The sequence below is a fragment of the Hyla sarda genome, chromosome 4 (genome assembly GCF_029499605.1).
Source record: "Hyla sarda isolate aHylSar1 chromosome 4, aHylSar1.hap1, whole genome shotgun sequence".
Classification (NCBI taxonomy): Eukaryota; Metazoa; Chordata; class Amphibia; order Anura; family Hylidae; genus Hyla; species Hyla sarda.
This window is the reverse complement of record NC_079192.1, coordinates 266,641,212-266,663,587: the sequence shown is the minus strand read 5'-3', so window position 1 is coordinate 266,663,587 and position 22,376 is coordinate 266,641,212. Positions and strand designations below refer to the sequence as shown.

General features: G+C 42.8%; 1 long non-coding RNA gene across 3 annotated transcripts in view; it reads left to right on the top strand.

Moving 5' to 3' along the window:
- The window catches only part of LOC130366992 (uncharacterized), a 63,221-nt gene that overhangs the window by 15,301 nt on the left and 25,544 nt on the right, over positions 1-22,376 (top strand). For 2 of the 3 annotated variants that reach the window (XR_008892032.1, XR_008892033.1), the window contains 2 exons: positions 18,128-18,173; positions 19,166-19,198. This is a non-coding gene — a long non-coding RNA (uncharacterized LOC130366992). The remainder of the gene's footprint in view (positions 1-18,127; positions 18,174-19,165; positions 19,199-22,376) is intronic. The other variant, XR_008892034.1, reaches the window with a different exon arrangement.

Here is a 22,376-nt window from a genome sequence, read left to right as displayed (position 1 = left end):
GTCTTCCTCCCGTCCTCTCCGGACTTCCAGGGGCCGGGCAGGACGGGAGGAAGTAACCGCCCCCCCCCTCCTGCGATTGGTCAGTTAACTAACCGACGGATCGCAGGGAATAGGAGGAGGTGGCAGGCTTGCCACCTCGCTCCTATTCTTTAGCATGGTCCTGGCTGTCTGTGACAGCCGGGATCTTGCGAAATTACCAGGTGGTCGGGTCCCAGAGACCCGATCAGCCCGGTATCGCCGCAGATCGCAAGGGCGATTTCCCTTGCGATTTGCGGCGATCGCCGACATGGGGGGCCTACATGGCCCCCCTCGGCGTTTGCCCTGGATGCCTGCTGAAGGATTTCAGCAGGCATCTGGTTCCGATCTCTGCCCGGCGAGCGGCAGAGTCCGGAAAACGCCATGACGTATGCATACGTCCTGGGTCCTTAAGACCCAGGGTGTGATAACGTATGCATACGTCATGGGTCCTGAAGAGGTTAAGGACCCAGCCATTTTACACCTTAGGACCCGGCCATTTTTTGCACATCTGACCACTGTCACTTTAAACATTAATAACTCTGGAATGCTTTTAGTCATCATTCTGATTCCGAGATTGTTTTTTCGTGACATATTCTACTTTAACATAGTGGTAACATTTTTTGGTAACTTGCATCCTTTCTTGGTGAAAAATCCCAAAATTTGATGAAACATTAGAAAATTTTGCATTTTTCTAACTTTGAAGCTTTCTGCTTGTATGGAAAATGGATATTCCAAAAAATTTTTTTTTATTCACATATACAATATGTCTACTTTATGTTTGCATTATAAAATTGACATGTTTTTACTTTTGGAAGACACCAGAGGGCTTCAAAGTTCAGCAGCAATTTTCCAATTTTTCACAAAATTTCCAAACTCACTATTTTCAGGGACCAGTTCACGTTTCAAGTGGATTTCAAGGGTCTTCATCTTAGAAATACCCAAAAATTACCCCATTATAAAAACTGCACCCCCAAAGTATTCAAAATTACATTCAGTCAGCGTTTTAACCCTTTAGGTGTTTCACAGGAATAGCAGAAAAGTGAAGGAGAAAATTCACAATCTTCATTTTTTACACTCGCATGTTCTTGTAGACCCAATTTTTGAATTTTTACAAAGGGTAAAAGGAGAAAATTTATACTTGAATTTGTAGCCCAATTTCTCTCGAGTAAGCACATATCTCATATGCCTATGTAAAGTGTTCGGCGGGTGCAGTAGAGGGCTCAGAAGCGAAGGAGCGACAAGGGGATTTTGGAGAGTACATTTTTCTGAAGTGGTTTTTGGGGGGCATGTTGCCTTTAGGAAGCCCCTATGGTGCCAGAACAGCAAAAAAAAAAAAAAAACACATGCCATACCATTTTGAAAACTAGACCCCTCGGGGCACGTAACAAGGAATTAAGTGAGCCTTAATACCCCACAGGGGTTTCACAACTTTTGCATATGTAAAAAAAAAAAATTTTCATAAAAATGTGTGTTTCCCACCAAATTTCAAATTTTTGCAAGGGTTAATAGCAAAAAATACCCCCCAAAATTTGTAACCCCATCTCTTCTGAGTATGGAGGTACCCCATAAGTTGAGCTGAAGTGCACTACGGGCGAACTACAATGCTCAGAAGAGAAGGAGTAATATTTGGCTTTTTGAGAGAAAATTTTGCTAGGGGGGCATGTGGCATTTAGGAAGCCCTTATGGTGCCAGAACAGCAAAAAAAAAAAAAAACACATGGCATACCATTTTGGAAACTAGACCCATTGAGGAACGTAACAAGGAATTAAGTGAGCCTTTATACCCCACAGGGGTTTCATGACTTTTGCATATGTAAAAATGTATTTGTTTTTTTTCACTAAAATGTGTGTTTCCCCCCAAATTTCACATTTTTGCAAGGGTTAATAGCAGAAAATACCCCCCAAAATTTGTAACCCCATCTCTTCTGAGTATGGAGGTACCCCAAAAGTTGAGCTGAAGTGCACTACTGGCTAACTACAATGCTCAGAAGAGAAGGAGTCATATTTGGCTTTTTGAGAACAAATTTTGCTTGGGGGGCATGTTGCTTTTAGGAAGCCCCTATGGTGCCAGAACAGCAAAAGAAAAACCACACGACATACCATTTTGGAAACTAGACCCCTTGAGGAACAAAACAAGGAATTAAGTGAGCCTTAATATCCCACAGGGGTTTCACGACTTTAACATATGTAAAAAAAATAAGAATTTCACTAAAATGTGTGTTTCCCCCCAAATTTCACATTTTTGCAAGGGTTAATAGCAGAAAATACCCCCCAAAATTTGTAACCCCATCTCTTCTGAGTATGGAGGTACCCCATAAGTTGAGCTGAAGTGCACTACGGGTGAACTACAATGCTCAGAAGAGAAGGAGTAATATTTGGCTTTTTGAGAGCAAATTTTGCTAGGGGGGCATGTCGCATTTAGGAAGCCCCTATGGTGCCAGAACAGCAAAATAACCCCACATGGCATACCATTTTGGAAACTAGACGCATTGAGGAACGTAACAAGGAATTAAATGAGCCTCCCCACAGGGGTTTCACGACTTTTCCATAGGTAAAAAATTCACTAAAATGTGTGTTTCCCCCCAAATTTCACATTTTGCAAGGGTTAATAGCAGAAAATACCCCCCAAAATTTGTAACCCCATCTCTTCTGAATATGGAGGTACCCCATAAGTGGACGTCAAGAGCACTGCAGGAGCGCCACAATGCTCAGAAGAGAAGGAGTCACATTTGCAAACTTTGTTGTGCTGAAATGGGGGGGACATGTCGCATTTAGGAAGCCCCTATGGTGCCAGGACAGCAAAAAAAAAAACCACATGGCATACCATTTTGGAAAATAGACCCCTTGAGGAACGTAACAAGGGGTAAAGTAAGCCTTAATACCCCACAGGGGTTTCACAACTTTTGCATATGTAAAATAAAAAATTTCACTAAAATGTGGGTTTTCCCCAAAATTTTACTTTTTTTTTTTTTACAAGGGTTAATAGCAGAAAAGACCCCCCAAAATCTGTAAATACATTTCTTTGGATTAAGGACATACCTTAATTTTTGATGATTTTCGCTCCGCGGGTGCACACCAGGTCTTGGAGTGGGAGGTCAGTCAGGGGCCTTGAGCTTATTATAGCAGCCAGGATGTGGGACCCCCCCTCAAGGAGCATTAATGTGGGGAGCACTGAGCCCTAAAATAGGGAAACACTATGGGGGACAACGGGCCGTAACTGGGGTAGACAGGTGGGGTACAGAGGCCCGTAATATGGGGTACAGTGGGCCAGAAAACTATAAATCATAAAATAATAAAACAGCATATGTTCCCAGAATGTTCCCAGAGCATAGTTACATAGTTAGTACGGTCAAAAAAAGACATATGTCCATCAAGTCCAACCAGGGAATTAAGGGGTAGGGGTGTGTCGCGATATTGGGGAAGGGATGGGATTTTATATTTCTTCATAAGCATTAATGTTATTTTTTTTCCAGGAATGTATCTAATCCTGTTTTAAAGCTGTTAATTTTTCCTGCTGTGACCAGTTCCTGAGGTAGACTGTTCCATAAGTTCACAATTCTCATGGTAAAGAAGGCGTGTCGCCCCTTGAGACTAAACTTTTTCTTCTCCAGACAGAGGGAGTGCCCTTCTTTGGGGGGGGGGGGGGGTTTAACCTGGAACAGTTTTTCTCCATATTTTTTGTATGGGCCATTAATATACTTATATACGTTTATCATATCCCCCCTTAAACGTCTCTTCTCAAGACTAAACAATTGTAACTCCTTTAATCGCTCCTCATAGCTAAGATGTTCCATGCCCCATATTAGTTTAGTCGCGCGTCTCTGCACCCTTTCCTGCTCCACAGTGTCCCTTTTATGTACAGGCGACCAAAACTGAACAGCATATTCCAGGTGAGGCCGTACCAATGCTTTATAAAGGGGGAGTATTATGTCCCGGTCCCTCGAGTCCATGCCTCTTTTTATACATGACAATATCCTGCCGGCTTTGGAAGCAGCAGCCTGACATTGCATGCTATTCTGTAGTCTGTGATCTACAAGTACACCCAGATCCTTCTCTACCAGTGACTCTGCCAGTTTAATCCCCCCTAAGACATACGACGCATGCAGGTTATTAGTACCCAGATGCATAACTTTACATTTATCCACATTGAACCTCATTTGCCAAGTGGATGCCCAGACACTTAGTCTATCCAAGTCATCTTGTAACTTATGCACATCCTCTATAGACTGTACCGTGCTACAAAGCTTGGTGTCATCTGCAAAGATAGAAACAGAGCTGTTAATACCATCCTCTATATCATTGATAAATAAATTAAACAACAGCGGGCCCAGTACTGAACCTTGGGGTACACCACTAATTACCGGGGACCAATCAGAGTACGAATCATTGACCACCACTCTCTGGGTACGATCCAAAACTAAAAAAAAATATGCCCACCCCAAACACTATGCTCTGAGTCATCATTCTGGGAATGTGATGTGTGTGGCCGTCCCTAACCTGTTGCCTCAAATGCGCACCCGCTCAGGTGGAGAGAGAGCGCTGCGCATTTGAGGCAACATAAAAAAGTCCCCCATGATAGTGACTCAGTGACCTATGACCTATTTTTGACAAAACACCCCCAGTGGTCTTATCAGGTTTTTTTTTCCAGGTTTTTTTGGGCAATTTAGCAATTTATGGGGTTTATATTTTGGAATGTACTCTGGACTTGGTACATTGGTCAAATTATGGAAAATTCTAATGAAAAGGGAACATTTTGTGCTCCATGGAAGTGTGATACTCCTTGAAACAGCCTATGCAGAGGCCCGGATTATCTGGGCAAGTGTCACATTGATTCCTGGTGTCCCTCCGCATCCCCTTCCTGTAACACACTCTGCATTTCTGAGAGAGCAACTCCCCCATATACCGATTGTAGTCCAGAATACAATCGGGCTTGAGGACCGGTCCCACGGTACCTCGCACAGGGACAGGGGTGCTGCCGTTCCCATGAATAGTGGTGAGTATAAGGACATCCCTCTTATCCTTATACCTAACCAACAACAGGTTATCATGAGTCAGGGCACGGGACTCACCCTTGGAGATAGGCGTCTTAACAAAAAGAGAGGGAGGCCTCTCTGGTTCTTCCGCACGGTCCCACAAGCGGACGTGGATCTAGCGGAAAGGGATTTGAACAGAGGGATGCTGGTATAAAAGTTATCCACGTATACGTGGAAACCCTTATCCAGCAATGGGTGCATAAGGTCCCAAACGATTTTCCCGCTAACACCCAGAGTAGGGGAACAATCTGGGGGTTCAATACGGGAATCGCGTCCCTCATATACTCTAAACCTGCAAGTGTACCCGGAGGTACTCTCGCAGAGTTTATAGAGCTTCACGCCATACCGTGCCCGCTTCAAGGGAATATACTGGCGGAAGATGAGTCTCCCCTTAAAACTGATGAGAGACTCATCTACCGAGAGGTCCCGGAGTGGTACGTAGGCCTCCAAAAATTTGGCCCCAAAGTGATCGATGACCGGCCTCACTTTGTAAAGCCGGTCATGGGCGGGATCACCTTGGGGCGGACATGCCGCATTATCTGCATAATGCAGGCATTTCCAAATTGCCTCGTACCGCTTCCATGTCATCGCCATACTGTAAAGCGGGGTCTGATAGAGGACGTCCCCGCTCCAGTAATGACGGACACTTGGTTTTTTGTCCAGGCCCATATGCAGCGTGAGGCCCCAAAATGTCAGCTGCATCAATGGCGCGCCATTCATTGGACCTGGCCAAAAAGGAATCTTGGTGGTGGGCAATGAACTGTTGGGCATACAAGTTTGTTTGTTTCACCATGTGATTGACCAGGCTGTCACTGAAAAAAAACTTGAAAAAGTCCAGATCAGTGAAGCCAGCCGTGTCAATCCGGATTCCTGAGTCGCCAACAAACTCAGGAATTCGTGGCTGATAACCCTCTGGGGGGGCTCCAGACAGGGTCATCAGAAGGGGGCTCCGGTGTACTTGTCTGGGGGGCCGGACTCCTATTACGAGCGGCATTGTCACTCGTACTAGTGTCGGCCACTGGGTCACTCTCATGGGAGGGGTGCGTGGCCTTGCCTGGGGACTCATCATCACTACTAGATGAGGAGGAGGGCGAGGAAGAACACAAAAAAGTTGGATCTTCCTCGTCTACACTGGCAGATTCGGAGTCGGAGGCTAAAAAAGCGTAAGCCTCCGCTGCCGAAAATGCCCAGCGAGCCATCGCCTTTTTTCTACCGTTGCGGGGGGGGAGGGGGTTGTGTGCGGAGGTGGAGGGTGTTGGGGAAGTATGTACTGTGGGGGGCTTGGTGTAAAAAGTATAATAACAGTAGTAGAAAAAAAAAAGCTGCGGCCCCCCCCAAAAAAAGGGGTGGCGCACGCAGCTCCCTGAACCCCTAATAGGACCCGGGGTAAGGGATCACACCCTAATAGGACCCTGGGGGACCTATTAGGGGGTCAGGGGGGAATTTTTTTTATAAAAAAAAAAAGCTGCGGCCAAAAAAAAAAGGGGGTGGCGCACGCAGCTCCCTGAACCCCTAATAAGAACCGGGGTCAGGGATCAGACCTTAATAGGACCCTTGGGGACCTATTAGGGGGTCGGGGGGAGGGGGGGTACTTTTTTTTAAACTTTTTTTTTTACTTTTATTTCACTTTTTTACTTATTTACTCCTACCTGTCCCTGCAATCAGCTCTCCCTATTCTACGGCTCCCGAGGAGGCTCCGGAGCTCTGAGGGGGGATCCACGGCTTCTTCTCACTGCTGCACCCGCTGACTGAACGAAAAGAGCAGGTGCAGCAGCGGGAAGGGACGTTAACCCCTCCTCTGCCACTCTGCTATTGGCTGGACGATCGCCAGCCAATAGCAGCGTTGCTGGGGTGGTGACAGTATTTTCACCGCTCCCCAGCAACGGCAGGTGATTGCCGGTGAATTGTACACCGCCGATCACCATTTATTTCCAGGTCATCGGGTCACAAGTGACCTGAATCGCCGAAGATCGCTTGTGTGATTTCGCAAGCGATCTCCAGCGATCACCGACATGCGGGGGTCCCGGGACCCCCCCTCGGCATTTGCACGGCATGCCTGCTGAAGGATATCAGCAGACATGCCATTCTGATCTCTGCCCGGCGCGCGGCAGGGACTGGAAAACGCCGGGACGTACAGGGACGTCCTGGGCCCTTAAAGCCCAGGGTGCGGGGACGTCCCCGTACGTCCTGGGTCCTTAAGAGGTTAAACCCCATGAAATTCAACAGTGTGCATAGAGTAGCGGAATTCCATTGACAACAATGGAACTCACAGAGTTCACAGCTGTAGAATTTACTAGTGTGGATTGGCCCTAATAAGAAAGAAAGAACTGCTACGCCTTCATCTGTACTAAAATAATTTCAGCAAATCAGCTGTTTAAATTTAGTTTTGAGTATCTGTTATTAAAAGTATTTTATATGTTGTAAGATCTATTAAATTTAAAAGGCAGAAAAGAAATTATTTCACACAAAACTAATAGTTAATAAAAAAATACTGTATTATATAAAACAGAAAGTCACTACTAACAATGCACAAGGTTTTATTGCATACAGTAATGATGATATTTCAATTTATAAAACATTTGTAATGGAGTTTGTCCTTCTTCTTTTGTACTCTATGTCATTGTTTTCACTCTATTGGACTTTTGAGGGTCAGCTGAAAAGCATTTAATTTTTCCACTACATTAATCCCAGCATTTCATGTGTGGTAATAAATCTTACAATGATATTCAAATAACACTATAGTTGTTTGATTGTCTCATATTCCCGTTTCCTTTCATAAGATAAAATAGTAAAATATAAAAATACAATCTCATTACATGCCACAATCCACAATGTAGAATAAGTCACTGTTATCTCACTTATGGAGCATTAATGGCTTTCTAAATGTAATGCTTTTTATCTGAGGTATCCATTTATTGAACTCTGTGTTTCTATCTCTATAGAGTGTTTAAAGGGAAAATTAACTGCAAGTTACCAAAGGACAAAAAAAAAATAAAAAAAATGCAGAGAGGCAATGCAGCTGATGTACAATAGTAGAATTTTAGAAACCCAATCATTTTCATTACAGGCATTAAAAAGAAAAATATTTCTTAGTTAATGTTCTCAGAGAGACACTGCTGTCAATTCTTTATTCACAAATCAAAGGGGTATTTTTTTTTCATCTCCAAAAGTTATTTTCTGTATACAGGATAAGAGATAACTAACTTATCTGTGGGGGTTTAACTGTTGGGACTCCCGATGATAAAGAGAACAGAGGAAAGTTGCACATTCCACCCAATTGCTGTTCTCTACTCTGTATTTTCAAGTCCTGTGTTGTTTCTCTTAGGTCCTATTCACACAGCAGACTTTCCGCTCATCTGTCCCAATTCCGCTTCCGCTTTTGACGATTTTGTGCTGAATTGGTGCGGAATCCAAATGGAAATTCTGCAGAAGTGTGAATGGGAGTGTGGACTCCCATTGAAGTGTATTAAAGGGGTACTCCGGTGGAAAACTTTTTTTTATTTTTTTTTTTTTTAAATCAACTGGTGCCATAAAGTTAAACAGATTTTAAAATTACTTCTATTCAAAAAATCTTAATCCTTCCAGTACTTATTAGCTGCTGAATACTACAGAGGAAATTATTTTCTTTTAGGAACACAGAGCTCTTTGCTGACATCATGAGCATAGTGCTCTCTGCTGACATCTCTGTCCATTTTAGGAACTGTCCAGAGTAGGAGAAAATTCCCATAGCAAACATGTGCTGCTCTGGACAGTTCCTAAAATGGACAGCAGAGAGCACTGTGTTTCAAAAAGAAAATAAATTCCTCTGTAGTATTCAGCAGCTAATAAGTACTGGATGGATTAAGATTTTTTAATAGAAGTAATTTACAAATCTGTTTAACTTTCTGGCACCAGTTGATTTAAAAAAAGGTTTTCCACCGGAGTACCCCTTTAAGCTTTCATTTGAGGCGAAATTCCTCAAGTGGAATTCCTCATTCTGTCGTGGGAATAGGGCATTACACAGAATAGTTGGAGGGACTGCAAAGGATGCTGCCATGCTTTCTTACTCATATGTAAATCCACACACACTTTTAACTTGTCGATTTAGTTACACAATAACCGTCACATTTCAAGTATGGGCATCATTTACAGGATCCACATTTAGGGTCTATTCACAAGTAGAGTATTCTGCACAGATTTGAATTGCAGATTTGATGCACAGGATTTGATGCTATGTTCAGTTATTTAGTTTACATTGAAATCTGCAGCAGAAATCCTGCACATCAAATCTGTGCATCAAATCTGCACAGAATACTGTACGTGTGAATAGACCATTAAAGTTTCCTCTTAGATAACCTTTTCTTAACCAATTCCCATCCTCCTATGAGGAAGTAAATCTACTATTAGTAAATACATCTCATAATTTTTTTACACATTTAACCCCTTAAAGGGGTACTCCGCTGCCCTGTGTCGGAAGCTCCGCTCCCCAGCATCCGGAAGTTTATTATTCCGGATGCTGTGTGCGGGCTTCCGTGTTCAGGGTTGCCCCTCGTGACATCACGCCTGCCCCCTTTGTGACGTCACGCCCACCCCCTTTGTGACGTCACGCCCATCCCCTGAACGAAAGTCTATGGGAAGGGGGTGTGACGGCCATCGCGCCCCCTTTGCATAGACTTTCGCTGAGGGGGCGGGCATGACATCACGAGGGGCAGCCCTGAACACGGAAGCCCGCACACAGCGTCCGAAACAATAAACTTCCGGACGCTGGGGAGCGGAGCTTCCGACACAGGGCAGCAGAGTACCCCTTTAAGGACTGAGCCCTTTTTCACCTTAAGGACTGAGCCCTTTTTTGCAATGGTTTTTGGGGGGCATGTTGCATATAGAAAGCCCTATGGTGCCAGAACAGCAAAAAAAAAAACACATAGCATACTATTTTGGAAACTAAACCCCTCAAGGAACGTAAAAAGGGGTACAGTGAGCCTTAGCACCCCACAGGTGTTTGTCGACTTTTTCGTTAAATTTGGATGTGTAAATGAAAAAAAGATTTTTTGCACTAAAATGCATTTTTCCCCCCAAATTTCACATTTTTACAAGGGGTAATAGGAGAAAATGCCCCCCAAAATTTGTAACCCAATTTCTTCTGAGTATGGAAATGCCCCATGTGTGGACATCAAGTGCTCTTCTGGTGCACTACAATGCTCAGAAGAGGAGGAGCCACATTTGGCTTTTGGAAAGCAAATTTTGATGAAATGGTTTTTGGGGGGGCATGTCTCATTTAGGAAGCCCCTATGGTGCCAGAACAGAAATAAAAACACCTGGCACACTATTTTGGGAACTACACCCCTCCTGGAACGTAACAAGAGGTACAGTGAGCCTTAACACCCCACAGGTGTTTGACGACTTTTTGTTAAAGTTGAATGTGCAAATGAAAAAAAAATGCAGTTTTTCCCCCAAATTTAACATTTTTACACGGGGTAATAGAAGAAAATGCACCCCAAAATTTGTAAAGCCATTTCTTCTGAGTATGGAAATACCCCATGTGTGGATGTCAAGTGCTCTGCTGCCACACTACAATGCTCAGAAGAGAAGGAGCGCCATTGGGCTTTTGGAGAGAGATTTTGTTTGGAATGGAAGTCGGGGGCCATGAGCATTTACAAAGCCCCCCCCCCCCCCGCTGGTGCCAGAACAGTGGACCCCCCACATGTGACCCCATTTTGAAAACTACACCCCTCACAGAATTGAATAAGGGGTGCAGTGAGTATTTACACCCCACTGGCATTTGACAGATCTTTGGAACAGTGGGCTGTGCAAATGAGACATCTGTGGGGCGTAAATACTCACTGTACCCCTTATTACATTGATTGCTCTTCTGAACATTGTAGTTTCGTTTTGGAAACACTGCCATACGACATGCTTTTCATTTTATTGGGGGGGGGGGGACAGTGTAAGGGGGTGTAAATATAGCGTTTTACCCTTTATTTTGTGTTGGTGAGGGTTTACGGTGAGTTTCTGGCTAGGAGTTTGAGCTGCGGCGGAAAATTTGCCGCAGCTCAAACTTGAAGTAGGAAACTCACTGTAAATCCCCGCCTGTATGAATGCACCCTGTACATTCACATGGGGGGGGGGGGGGGGCAAACCTCCAGCTGTTGCAAAATTACTGGTTTTCAAACAGATGGAGGCACACTGGTTGGAAAACCTTCAGTTAGGTTCTGTTACCTAATTCAGTATTTTCCAACCAGTGTGCCTCCAGCTGTTGCAAAACTACAATTCCCAGCATGTACTGATCGCCGGGGGGCATTCTGGGAGTTATGCAACAGCTGGAGGTTACCAAAAACTCCCAACATGGTGAAACAGCCGTTTTCTGTTCGTGCATGCTGGGAGTTGCAGTTTTGCAAGATTTAGAGGGCCACGGTTTAGAAACCACCACACAGTAATCTCCATACTGTGGCCTTCCAGATGTTTCAAAGCTATAAATCCCAGCATGCCCAGACAGCAAACTGCTGTCTGGGCATGCTGGGAGTTGTAGTTATGCAACATCTGGAGGGCTGCAGTTTAGAAACCACTGTACAGTGGTCTCTAAACTGTAGCCCTCCAGATGTTGCTAGGCAACAAGTGACCGGCTTCAGTAGGATCGCTACACCAGGGTGCCGCACATCATTGCCACCCACCACCGATTGCCGCCGCCGCTGGTAAGTGACCTCCGGCATCGGTCACTGTCGTTTCTGCCCGGACTACAGTGATTTGCAGAGATTGCTGATATGGGGAGGTCTCAGGGCCCCTCTTGGCGGTGTGCCGGTATGCCTGCTGAATGATTTCAGTGAGCATCCCGATCCGGTCTCCAACCGGCTAGCGGTGGGGCCTGAAATTCCCACGGGACTCCTTAAGGACTCTGAAACAGGGGCGTACGGGTATGCCCTCCGTCCTTAAGGGGTTAAACATAATCATGGGTTTTTGTTTGCTGAACTCTGAACAGTTAGACCAGGGTTGATTTGAATCAAAATTTTTGCTTATAAATGGCCCTCTTTATCACATTTGTTATAGGACCCTATCTAAAGAAATAAAAAAAATTAAACACTCCGGTTTCTGTTGTTTGCCTTTTGATTTTGTTTTTAGTTTTTTATAATTTATCTCTATTTTGTTGTGATGCTTTTCTATAAGCTTTGTCTAACACTTTTTGGGGATAACTTCTGTTCTCTAATATCAACATTAATTTGCTAGCTTGCTTTTCGAAGCCTTCCTGAGAACTATTAATATGTCTCAATCTGAACAGTTGGCCATACGGTATAGCTGTTTTGACGTTTTAAGGAATAGCCATCTAAGGCCAAGTTGCATATTAGACTTGTGCACTAGAAAAATTTTCGTTTCATTTCGTTTCGTTTTTTCGTTTTGGAAAAAAAATTCGGTTCGGCAATATTTTCGGTTTAGATTTTTCGGATACATTCGGTATTCGGGTATTCGTGTTGTTTTTTTTCGGATACATTCGGTAATCGGGTACATTCGGTAAATCTTTAGTTTTTTTTGGACTTTAGCGATCCTAATAAATAATGGAGATACCTTTTTTATTAAACTTTCGCAGGGTATCATAAAAAATCATAATAAAAAAGATACAGTGGTGATGAAAAAAATTGTATCTAACGAAATGTATCTTTTTTATTATGAAATGTTTATTCATTTTTAAACAGGGATCAATTTATGTGAGCGGGTAAAGCACTAAAAATGTAGCCGACAATAATGAAAATGTAGTGTGTGCGTGTTTTTCACTTTTTTTTAAAACATTTTTTAGGTAGTACTTCTACTCCCAGCATGGAACACACTCTTCCATGATGGGAGTAGTAGTTACCTGTACTAATTGACAGATCGCAGGGGTCCCTTGCGATCCTCTTGTATAATGTATAGATGCGCCGGCTGCTCTTCTATGGTCCCTGCACTCACGTATATGTACACATATTCATATTTCCCGCAGAGCTGTGATTGGCCAGATGGTTCCAGCCAATCACAGCTCTCTGTGAGAAATAGGAATATGTGTATATATACGGCCGTGCAGGGGACCATAGGAGAGCGGCCGCCGCATTCATACATTATACTGGAGGATCACAGCGGGTGTCAGGAGTGATACCCGCAGTGATCTTCCCTTTACTACAAGCACTACCACTCCCAACATGGAGTACACTCTGCTCCATGCTGGGAACTGTAGTACCTGCATTAATAGACAGATCGCAGCGGGTGTCAGAAGTTACACTCGCTGCGATATGTCTATTAATGCAGGTACTACAGCTCCCAGCATGGAGCAGAGTGTGCTCCATGTTGGGAGTATTAGTACCTGCAGTAAGGGACAGATCCCAGGGATGTCACTCCTCCTGACACCCGCTGCGATCCTCCTTATGTGAATGTCGGGATCAGCTGTTCTCAGGGCTACAGAGCCGGGAGAACAGCTGACGCTGAGCCGTAGGTATACATCGTATATCTACTGCCCAGCAAGAACTTACAGTGAGCTTGCAATGTGTATACAGTATACACATTGCTGGCTCACTTAACCCCTTGCTGAGCTGTGCGCTATGCGCAAGCCCAGCAAGGGAAGAGTTAACTTACACTGCTGGACAGTGTAGGTTAACCCTTTGTGCGGTATACACTTTATACAGCTATCTATAGATAGCTGTATACAGTGTATACAGAAGACGAAGTCCAGCTTACTTCCCTCGAGTCCCGGGCCGGGTTCGTGTAGCTCCGCCCCCTAGTGATGACGTCATTAGGGGGCGGAGCTACAGAAGGGAACAAGGCTAGTTTATCTGAAGCTCTGTTCACATTGTACGTTTTGTATAATGTGAACAGACCCTTCTGGCAGTGTCTACCCAGACAGGGAGACTCCAGCTGTTGCTAAACTACAACTCCCAGCATGCCCAGACAGCCAAAGGCTGTCTGGGCATGCTGGGAGTTGTAGTTTTGCACCAATTGGTGGCTCCCTGTTTGGGTAGACATTGCATCATGGGTGCTCTCCCCAGCGGACAGCGCCAAAAATGTCATAACCAATTTTTTGTGTTTTTTTTTCTTCTCGTTTCAGATCCGTGTATGCAGAGGATTACTGCGGATTCGATGGATTACGGCGGATTATTTTTTTTCCCTTTAATAAAATGGTTAACGAGGGCTGTGGGGGAGTGTTTTTTCAAATAAAATAATTTTTCCAATGTGTTGTGTTTTTTTTTTATTTTTATTGAATTTTCAGGGTTAGTAGCGGAAGCTGTTTTATTGACGGAATCCATTACTAGGCCAGGGCTTAGTGCTAGCCCCAAAAACAGCTAGCGCTAACCCCCAATTATTACCCCGGTACCCACCGCCACAGGGGTGCCGGGAAGAGCCGGTACCAACAGGCCCGGAGCGTCAAAAATGGCGCTCCTGGACCTAGGCGGTAACAGGCTGGCGTTATTTAGGCTGGGGAGGGCCAGTAACAATGGTCCTCACCCACCCTGGTAACGTCAGGCTGTTGCTGTTTGGTTGGTATTGTGCTGAGAATGAAAATACGGGGAACCCTATGCGTTTTTTTTTTTTAAATTTAAATAAAAAAATAAATAAAAAAAACGCATAGGGTTCCCCGTATTTTCATTCTCAGCCAGATACCAACCAAACAGCAACAGCCTGACGTTACCAGGGTGGGCGAGGACCATTGTTACTGGCCCTCCCCAGCCTAAATAACGCCAGCCTGTTACCGCCTAGGTCCAGGAGCGCCATTTTGACGCTCCGGGCCTGTTGGTACCGGCTCTTCCCGGCACCCCTGTGGCGGTGGGTACCGGGGTAATAATTGGGGGTTAGCGCTAGCTGTTTTTGGGGCTAGCACTAAGCCCTGGCCTAGTAATGGATTCCGTCAATAAGACAGCGTCCACTACTAACCTTGAAAATTCAATAAAAAAAAAAAACACAACACATTGGAAAAATTATTTTATTTAAAAAAACACTCCCCCACAGCCCTCGTTAACCATTTTATTAAAGGAAAAAATAAATAATCCGCCGTAATCCATCGAATCCGCAGTAATCCTCTGCATACACGGATCTGAAACGAGAAGAAAAAAACACAAAAAATTGGTTATGACATTTTTGGCGCTGTCCGCTGGGGAGAGCACCCATGATGCAATGTCTACCCAAACAGGGAGCCACCAATTGGTGCAAAACTATAACTCCCAGCATGCCCAGACAGCCTTTGGCTGTCTGGGCATGCTGGGAGTTGTAGTTTAGCAACAGCTGGAGTCTCCCTGTCTGGGTGGACACTGCCAGAAGGGTCTGTTCACATTATACAAAACGTACAATGTGAACAGAGCTTCAGATTAATTAGCCTTGTTCCCTTCTGTAGCCCCGCCCCCTAATGACGTCATCACTAGGGGCGGAGCTACACGAACCCCGCCCGGGACTCGAGGGAAGTAAGCGGACTTCGTCTTCTGTATACACTATATACAGCTATCTATAGATAGCTGTATATAGTGTGTACCGCCCAAAGGGTTAACCTACACTGTCCAGCAGTGTAAGTTAACTCTTCCCTTGCTGGGCTTGCGCATAGCGCACAGCTCAGCAAGGGGTTAAGTGAGCCAGCAATGTGTATACTGTATACACATTGCAAGCTCACTGTAAGTTCTTGCTGGGCAGTAGATATACGATGTATACCTACGGCTCAGCGTCAGCTGTTCTCCTGGCTCTGTAGCCCTGAGAACAGCTGATCCCGACATTCACATCAGGAGGATCGCAGCGGGTGTCAGGAGAAGTGACATCCCTGGGATCTGTCCCTTACTGCAGGTACTAATACTCCCAACATGGAGCACACTCTGCTCCATGCTGGGAGCTGTAGTACCTGCATTAATAGACATATGGCAGCGAGTGTAACCGCTGCGATCTGTCTATTAATACAGGTACTACAGTTCCCAGCATGGAGCAGAGTGTGCTCCATGTTGGGAGTATTAGTACTTGTAGTAAAGGAAAGATCACTACAGGTATCACTCCTGACACCCGCTGCGATCCTCCAGTATAATGTATGAATGCGGCGGCCGCTCTCCTATGGTCCCCTGCACGGCCGTATATATACACATATTCCTATTTCTCACAGAGAGCTGTGATTGGCTGGAACCATCTGGCCAATCACAGCTCTGCGGGAAATATGAATATGTGTACATATACGTGAGTGCAGGGGACCATAGAAGAGCAGCCGGCGCATCTATACATTATACAAGATGATCGCAAGGGACCCCTGCAATCTGTCAATTAGTACAGGTAACTACTACTCCCATCATGGAAGAGTGTGTTCCATGCTGGGAGTAGTAGTACTACCTAAAAAATGTTTTTAAAAAAGTGAAAAACAAGCACACACTACATTTTCATTATTGTCGGCTACATTTTTAGTGCTTTACCCGCTCACATAAATTGATCCCTGTTTAAAAATGAATAAACATTTCATAATAAAAATGATACATTTCATTAGATACAATTTTTTCCATCACCACTGTATCTTTTTTATTATGATTTTTTTATGATACCCCACGAAATTTTTATAAAAAAGGTATCTCCATAATCTTTTAGGATCGCTAAAGTCCAAAAAAAGAATAAAAAGATTTACCGAATGTACCCGAATACCGAATGCATCCGAAAAATCAAACTATCTATATCCTTTTTATTATATTTGTTATCAGAATGAATTCTTCACGTTCGTTTACAGATAACGAATGCATTCGTTATTTACAGCATTATGGTTGGGAAATAACGAATGTATTCGTTACTTTGCTATTCGTATTATCGTGGCTATTCGGGAATGTTCAAAATATGTTTTCGTGCATTCGGTTCGGTCCGAATGCACGAAAACGGTAAAATTCGTTAATTTAGACATTCGTGCCGAACCGAATTGCACATGTCTATTGCATATATTTTCTTGGTTTAATCAAACAAATAGGCCCTGATTTACTATTGTAAACCTGTCATGTTTTGTTGGGTTGTGCGCCAGAATTTGCGCCAGAATTTAAAAAAAATCGGACCAACTTTCCATTTTACTGAGAAAACTGGGAAAAGGGGAGTGACCATCTGGAAAAAGGGCATGGTTGCTGAAAAAAAATCCCAAAATATTTATTAAGGTTTCCACAGAAAATGTGGTGGATTTGAGCTGAGGAAAATCCTACAGCTCAGAGCATGTGTAAAAAAAGCTAAATGTAGGGAAATGTGTAAAATGTAGGGAAACATGCAAACGTATAGTATTTCTACCTGGGTTTAACATAAATATGATTAGAAAGCTTATACAATGAAAATTGACTGGCAGTTTCACTGCCACCCTACTACTTGATATAATGCCAAAAAAAAAAAAAAAACTAACAAAAACCTCAAAATCTTTTTCAATAAATAATGTGTCTTAAAGAATGGTTGGCAGACAAAGGGGTAGAGAAAAAAGCACCCCCACCATGTCCTATGGTGGAAGTGGAAGCTGTCGGCCGAGCATAGTACTAGTGAGACTGGTGGTGGTAGGCATGGTGGGGATACTATAAAGCATAATGGTGGATATGCTGAGGGGGATCAAGTAGTGCATGATCAGATATCAGAAGTTCATGCTCAGAGGAATGGAGGGGATGAGGAGGATGAGTTTGATGATGATGTAGTTTAGGACAAGAAGTGGGAATCAGGGGATGAAGAGGTGACTTCAGATCAAGAGGGTAGCGTGATTGTCAGCAAAGAAGAACAAAGCAGAGGTAGGGCTAGAACAAACAAACATAACAGACCTCGGCCCGCTGGTATGATGAACTTTTCACATTTTTCAAGTTACCATGTGTTACTGCATATCGCCATAACTTTGACATTAGCTAGAATACATTCCTATGCCTTTTTCGCTAAGCCATGGTTTAGTAATTGATTCTGTCTCTGAGATGGTTTCCACTACTAAGCCTGAAAATGAAATTTAAAAACAACATGACGCATTGAAATTTTTTTATTGTGAGGGGTACTTTATGCCACACGTGCTGATTACACATCACACTTATCTTTTTTCCTTCTTATCTCTGTCTGCTATATGTTCTTTATTATTCAGAAAAGTCTGTTCATCAAACATCTTGCCTTATCTCTTTGAACTTTTTTTTGCCCTTACAGATGAATTTTGCTGAAATATAAACTAGTAACTTTGGGCAAGAAGAAGGTGTAAATCTTATTCACTGTGTATCAATACTGTTTGAAGTGTGTTTGTGTATTCCTGTATATGTGGCACAAGCCAATCACTAGCTTAAAGGGGTATTCTGGGATTTTTTTTTTACATTTGTCTATGCTACAGGGGCTGTAAAGTTAATGTAGTTCATAATATAGTGTCTGTACCTGTGTGTGACGGTCGTCTCACAATTCTTCTGTGACTATTGGCCGAATATTTATTTTTAACAGCATACAAAATTATTAATGTCTCAGGATTTCCCAGGTTGCAGTGTGTCGAGACCTGACATCCCTAGTCAGGTGATCAGAGGGAGCCTGTCCTGCTTCAATTTTGCAACAGCTGTAGGCCCCTTGGTTTGAAAACACTGTGTTTCAATGGGTGGGGTGGCTGATGTGTGGGTGGAAGGAAAGTGATCTCAAACTTTCAAGAATGGAACTGTGGGATGTGTAGTTTAGAGAACAAAATCCAACAGGAAATACCCAGCTCTGACAGGTAAGTACTAAAATAACCTTATGGTGCATAACCCCTTTAAATGTGACTCTGCTGCGGCCACTGAGTGGCTGAAGTTTCTTCTGCCAACATCAACCCAAGGATATACACTGAAACAGCAGTGGAGAAGAAGTGAGAATAGTATATATTGTTTTTACAGGTGAACAGGGAGATTTATGCAGTTCTGTGCTTTTATGATTTCTTATGTTGGAGGCTATTGGCCAAAGAAAAAATTGCCAGGATACCTTTTCCTCTTGCTACTATTATGAAAAAAATGCTATATTTTATAAAAAATACAAGCCTCTTATTGTTTTAACCTTTTCTATGGCCGTTACTTCTATATTCATCACACTCCTGTAGCAGTACTACCTTAAATTCCACAACAAAAACACTTGAAAATCATTTAATACAGGCAGGCATTGTATTATTATGCAGAAAGTAAACTTGTCTGAAGATTTAGTTGACTTTGATGTTTTGTTTCATTTTATGTTTTCCAGAAACAAGCCCTCCTTTGAAACTGTTTCTGTAAGGTATGTTCACTGGTAGGAAATGATGCTTTAAAATAGTCTGATACCTTGGGATTCCTGATGATCACGCTGTCTGTTCTTTTTATCAATGGGCAGACGCAACTATCAAATTAATATCATTATCTTTTGTCAATGTAAAAATGTGGACTGCATATGGTATTAAATGTTTTTTTTTTCAGGTTGAAGATGTTATTTTTGCTACTTATATATTTTACTTTCATGTTTTCCGGTTTTGCATAACTATGGTAGAGCAATCAAACCTTAATGAGTCTTTCAACTAGAAAAACATCTGCTTGTATATTTTCTTCTAACCAAGTTATATTGTTCTTAAAACCGAATACAAAGGCTTGCACTATACGGTAGAGAGAGAAACAAGACAATGCATGAATAAATTAATCCATGTCAGTTACCCAATAACCTTTAGAGGAGAAAGAAACATGAACAGTGCTTATTTATGAGCAATTGGATGAAATGTCTGTTGTTTATTCAAATCTTATCCTATAAGACACAATGAGGGGGATTTATTATTCAATGTATGAGAGCAGAGCTGCAAAATTGTGCAATTTCCACACACTTCCACTTTTGTTAAAATTAAGCACAAGGTTGTTAAATCTAACTATAATTTTTGCTTTGATTTCATTCAAAGCTTTTAATGAATAGTTCATAAAAAATTGTTAAGGGGCCCATCTGATCAGGTCACCTTGATGTGCTAAATGGTCTCAAACAATTTGATCAAATAGTGTATGAAAAACTTCAAATGTATATGCATACTAAATATGGCAATAATGCAATTTAAAAAATGATCATACGTAAATGTTTTTGTTTGTCTTGGTGCTTGGCATATCTGGCTGTAGTTTTTGGTGTATATCTGCTTTCGCATTTCAGCCACTAGAGTGTGCACTGATACATTCTCTACATTCTTGTTTGGATTGGGGGAGATTTATCAAAACCTGTCCGCTTGCTACTTACCGCTCCTCAGAGCGCCGCTCGGCGAGGATACGGGGACCGGGATCAAGGGCAGCCTACTCACCGGAAATGACGATGCCACTGACACCCCACTTCCGGTCAGCTGATCGGAACCTAATGCGAAGAACCCGCGGCGTGGAGATATGCTGACGCTGCGGGTTCTTATAGTTGTAACCCCGCCCCCTCACACAAACACAGGCCAACTACGCCGGCCTTCCCACTTATTATGTTCCCCTTTGTACAAGGTGGGCCATTTATATGGACACACCTTAATAAAATTGGAATGGTTGGTGATATTAACTTCCTGTTTGTGGCAAATTAGTATATGTGAGGGGGGAAACTTTTCAAGATGGGTGGTGACCATGGTGGCCATTTTGAAGTCGGACATTTTGAATCCAACTTTAGTTTTTTCAATAGGAAGAGGGTCATGTGACACATCAAACTTATTGGGAATTTCACAAGAAAAACAATGATGTTCTTGGTTTTAACGTAACTTTATTCTTTCATGAGTTATTTACAAGTTTCTTTCCACTTATAAAATGTGTTCATTGTGTTGGATTGTCAATGCAACCCTCTTCTCCCACTCTTCACACGCTGATAGCAACACCGCAGGAGAAATGCTAGCACAGGCTTCCAGTATCCGCAGTTTCAGGAGCTGCAGAATGGGCAAAACAAAAATTGGAACAGGACCCTCAGTTTACGCAGAAGATTTTGTTCAGTGATGAGGCAAACTTTTATGTGAATGGTGAAGTTAACAAACAAAACCACCGCTATTGGTCTGACACTAACCCACATTGGATAGATCCCTCCAAGACTGTTGGAACACAAAAATTGATGGTATGGTGTGGTATATGGGGTACAAAGATAGTGGGGCCATTCTTCATCAATGGAAACCTCAAGGCCAATGGATATGCAAAATTGCTACATGATTATGTGTTTCCCTCTTTATTCACTGAAGCTGGCACATTCCCTGAGTTTTTCCAGCAAGATGGTGCACCACCACATTATGGGTGTCAGGTCCGAGCATTCCTAGATGAACAGTTTCCTGGAAAGTGGATTGGTCGTCGTGGGCCAGTTGAATGTCCCCCAAGGTCTCCCAATCTGACCCCCTTAGACTTTTATCTTTGGGGTCATCTGAAGGCAATTGTCTATGCTGTGAAGATACGAGATGTGCAGCACCTGAAACTACAGATACTGGACGCCTGTGCTAGCATTTCTCCTGCGGTGTTGCTATCAGTGTGTGAAGAGTGGGAGAAGAGGGTTGCATTGACAATCCAACACAATGGGCAGAACATTAAACACATTTTATAAGTGGTCAGAAACTTGTAAATAACTCGTGAAAGAATAAAGTTATGTTAAAACCAAGCACATCATTGTTTTCCTTGTGAAATTCCCAATAAGTTTGATGTGTCACATAACCCTCTTCCTATTGAAAACTAAAGTTGGATTATAAATGGCCGACTTCAAAATGACCGCCATGGTCACCACCCATCTTGAAAAGTTTCCCCCCTCACATATACTAATGTGCCACAAACAGGAAGTTAATATCACCAACCATTCCCATTTTATTAAGGTGTATAAATATAAATGGCCCACCCTGTACATAAAAATACATGATCTCCATTGATCATGATAAAGATTTTATGCAGCATAAGGGAAACTAACTGAAATAGACATCAATTCGACATAATTAAGACATAATTAGAGCGGTTTATGTACTGTACGTTTATGTCTTGGCTGCTCATTTTTCCAAGCCATTACTATTAATAATCTTACATAATATAAAATAGTTACTGGTTGTGTAAAGCACTAATTTTAGGCAGTCATTTACATATTATTCATGCTGTCTATTTATAGCAATTAATTTTATCTCCACCAAAGATTATTTGGCACTTTCTTGACTCTTACTTACAATAGACTGTCATTCCAAAATGGATGCATGTCGGACTATATTAACTATTGCAACAATATTCTCCCATAATGATATTTACTTCTTGATGTTGAAGTGTCTGCAACTAATTTCCCAGGCCGCTTATCATCATGAGGACAAATACAGCTGAACAATACATTATTTTCCATTTCATAGCATGTTGCATTATCTCTCTGTTTCAGGTTGTTATCCAATTCCCCTTACTGCTGGGTGCCAGTAGAACCTGTATGATGGAAATAAAGATAGTAAGAGCTTGTAGAGAATACAGGTTTTACTTAAAGATGA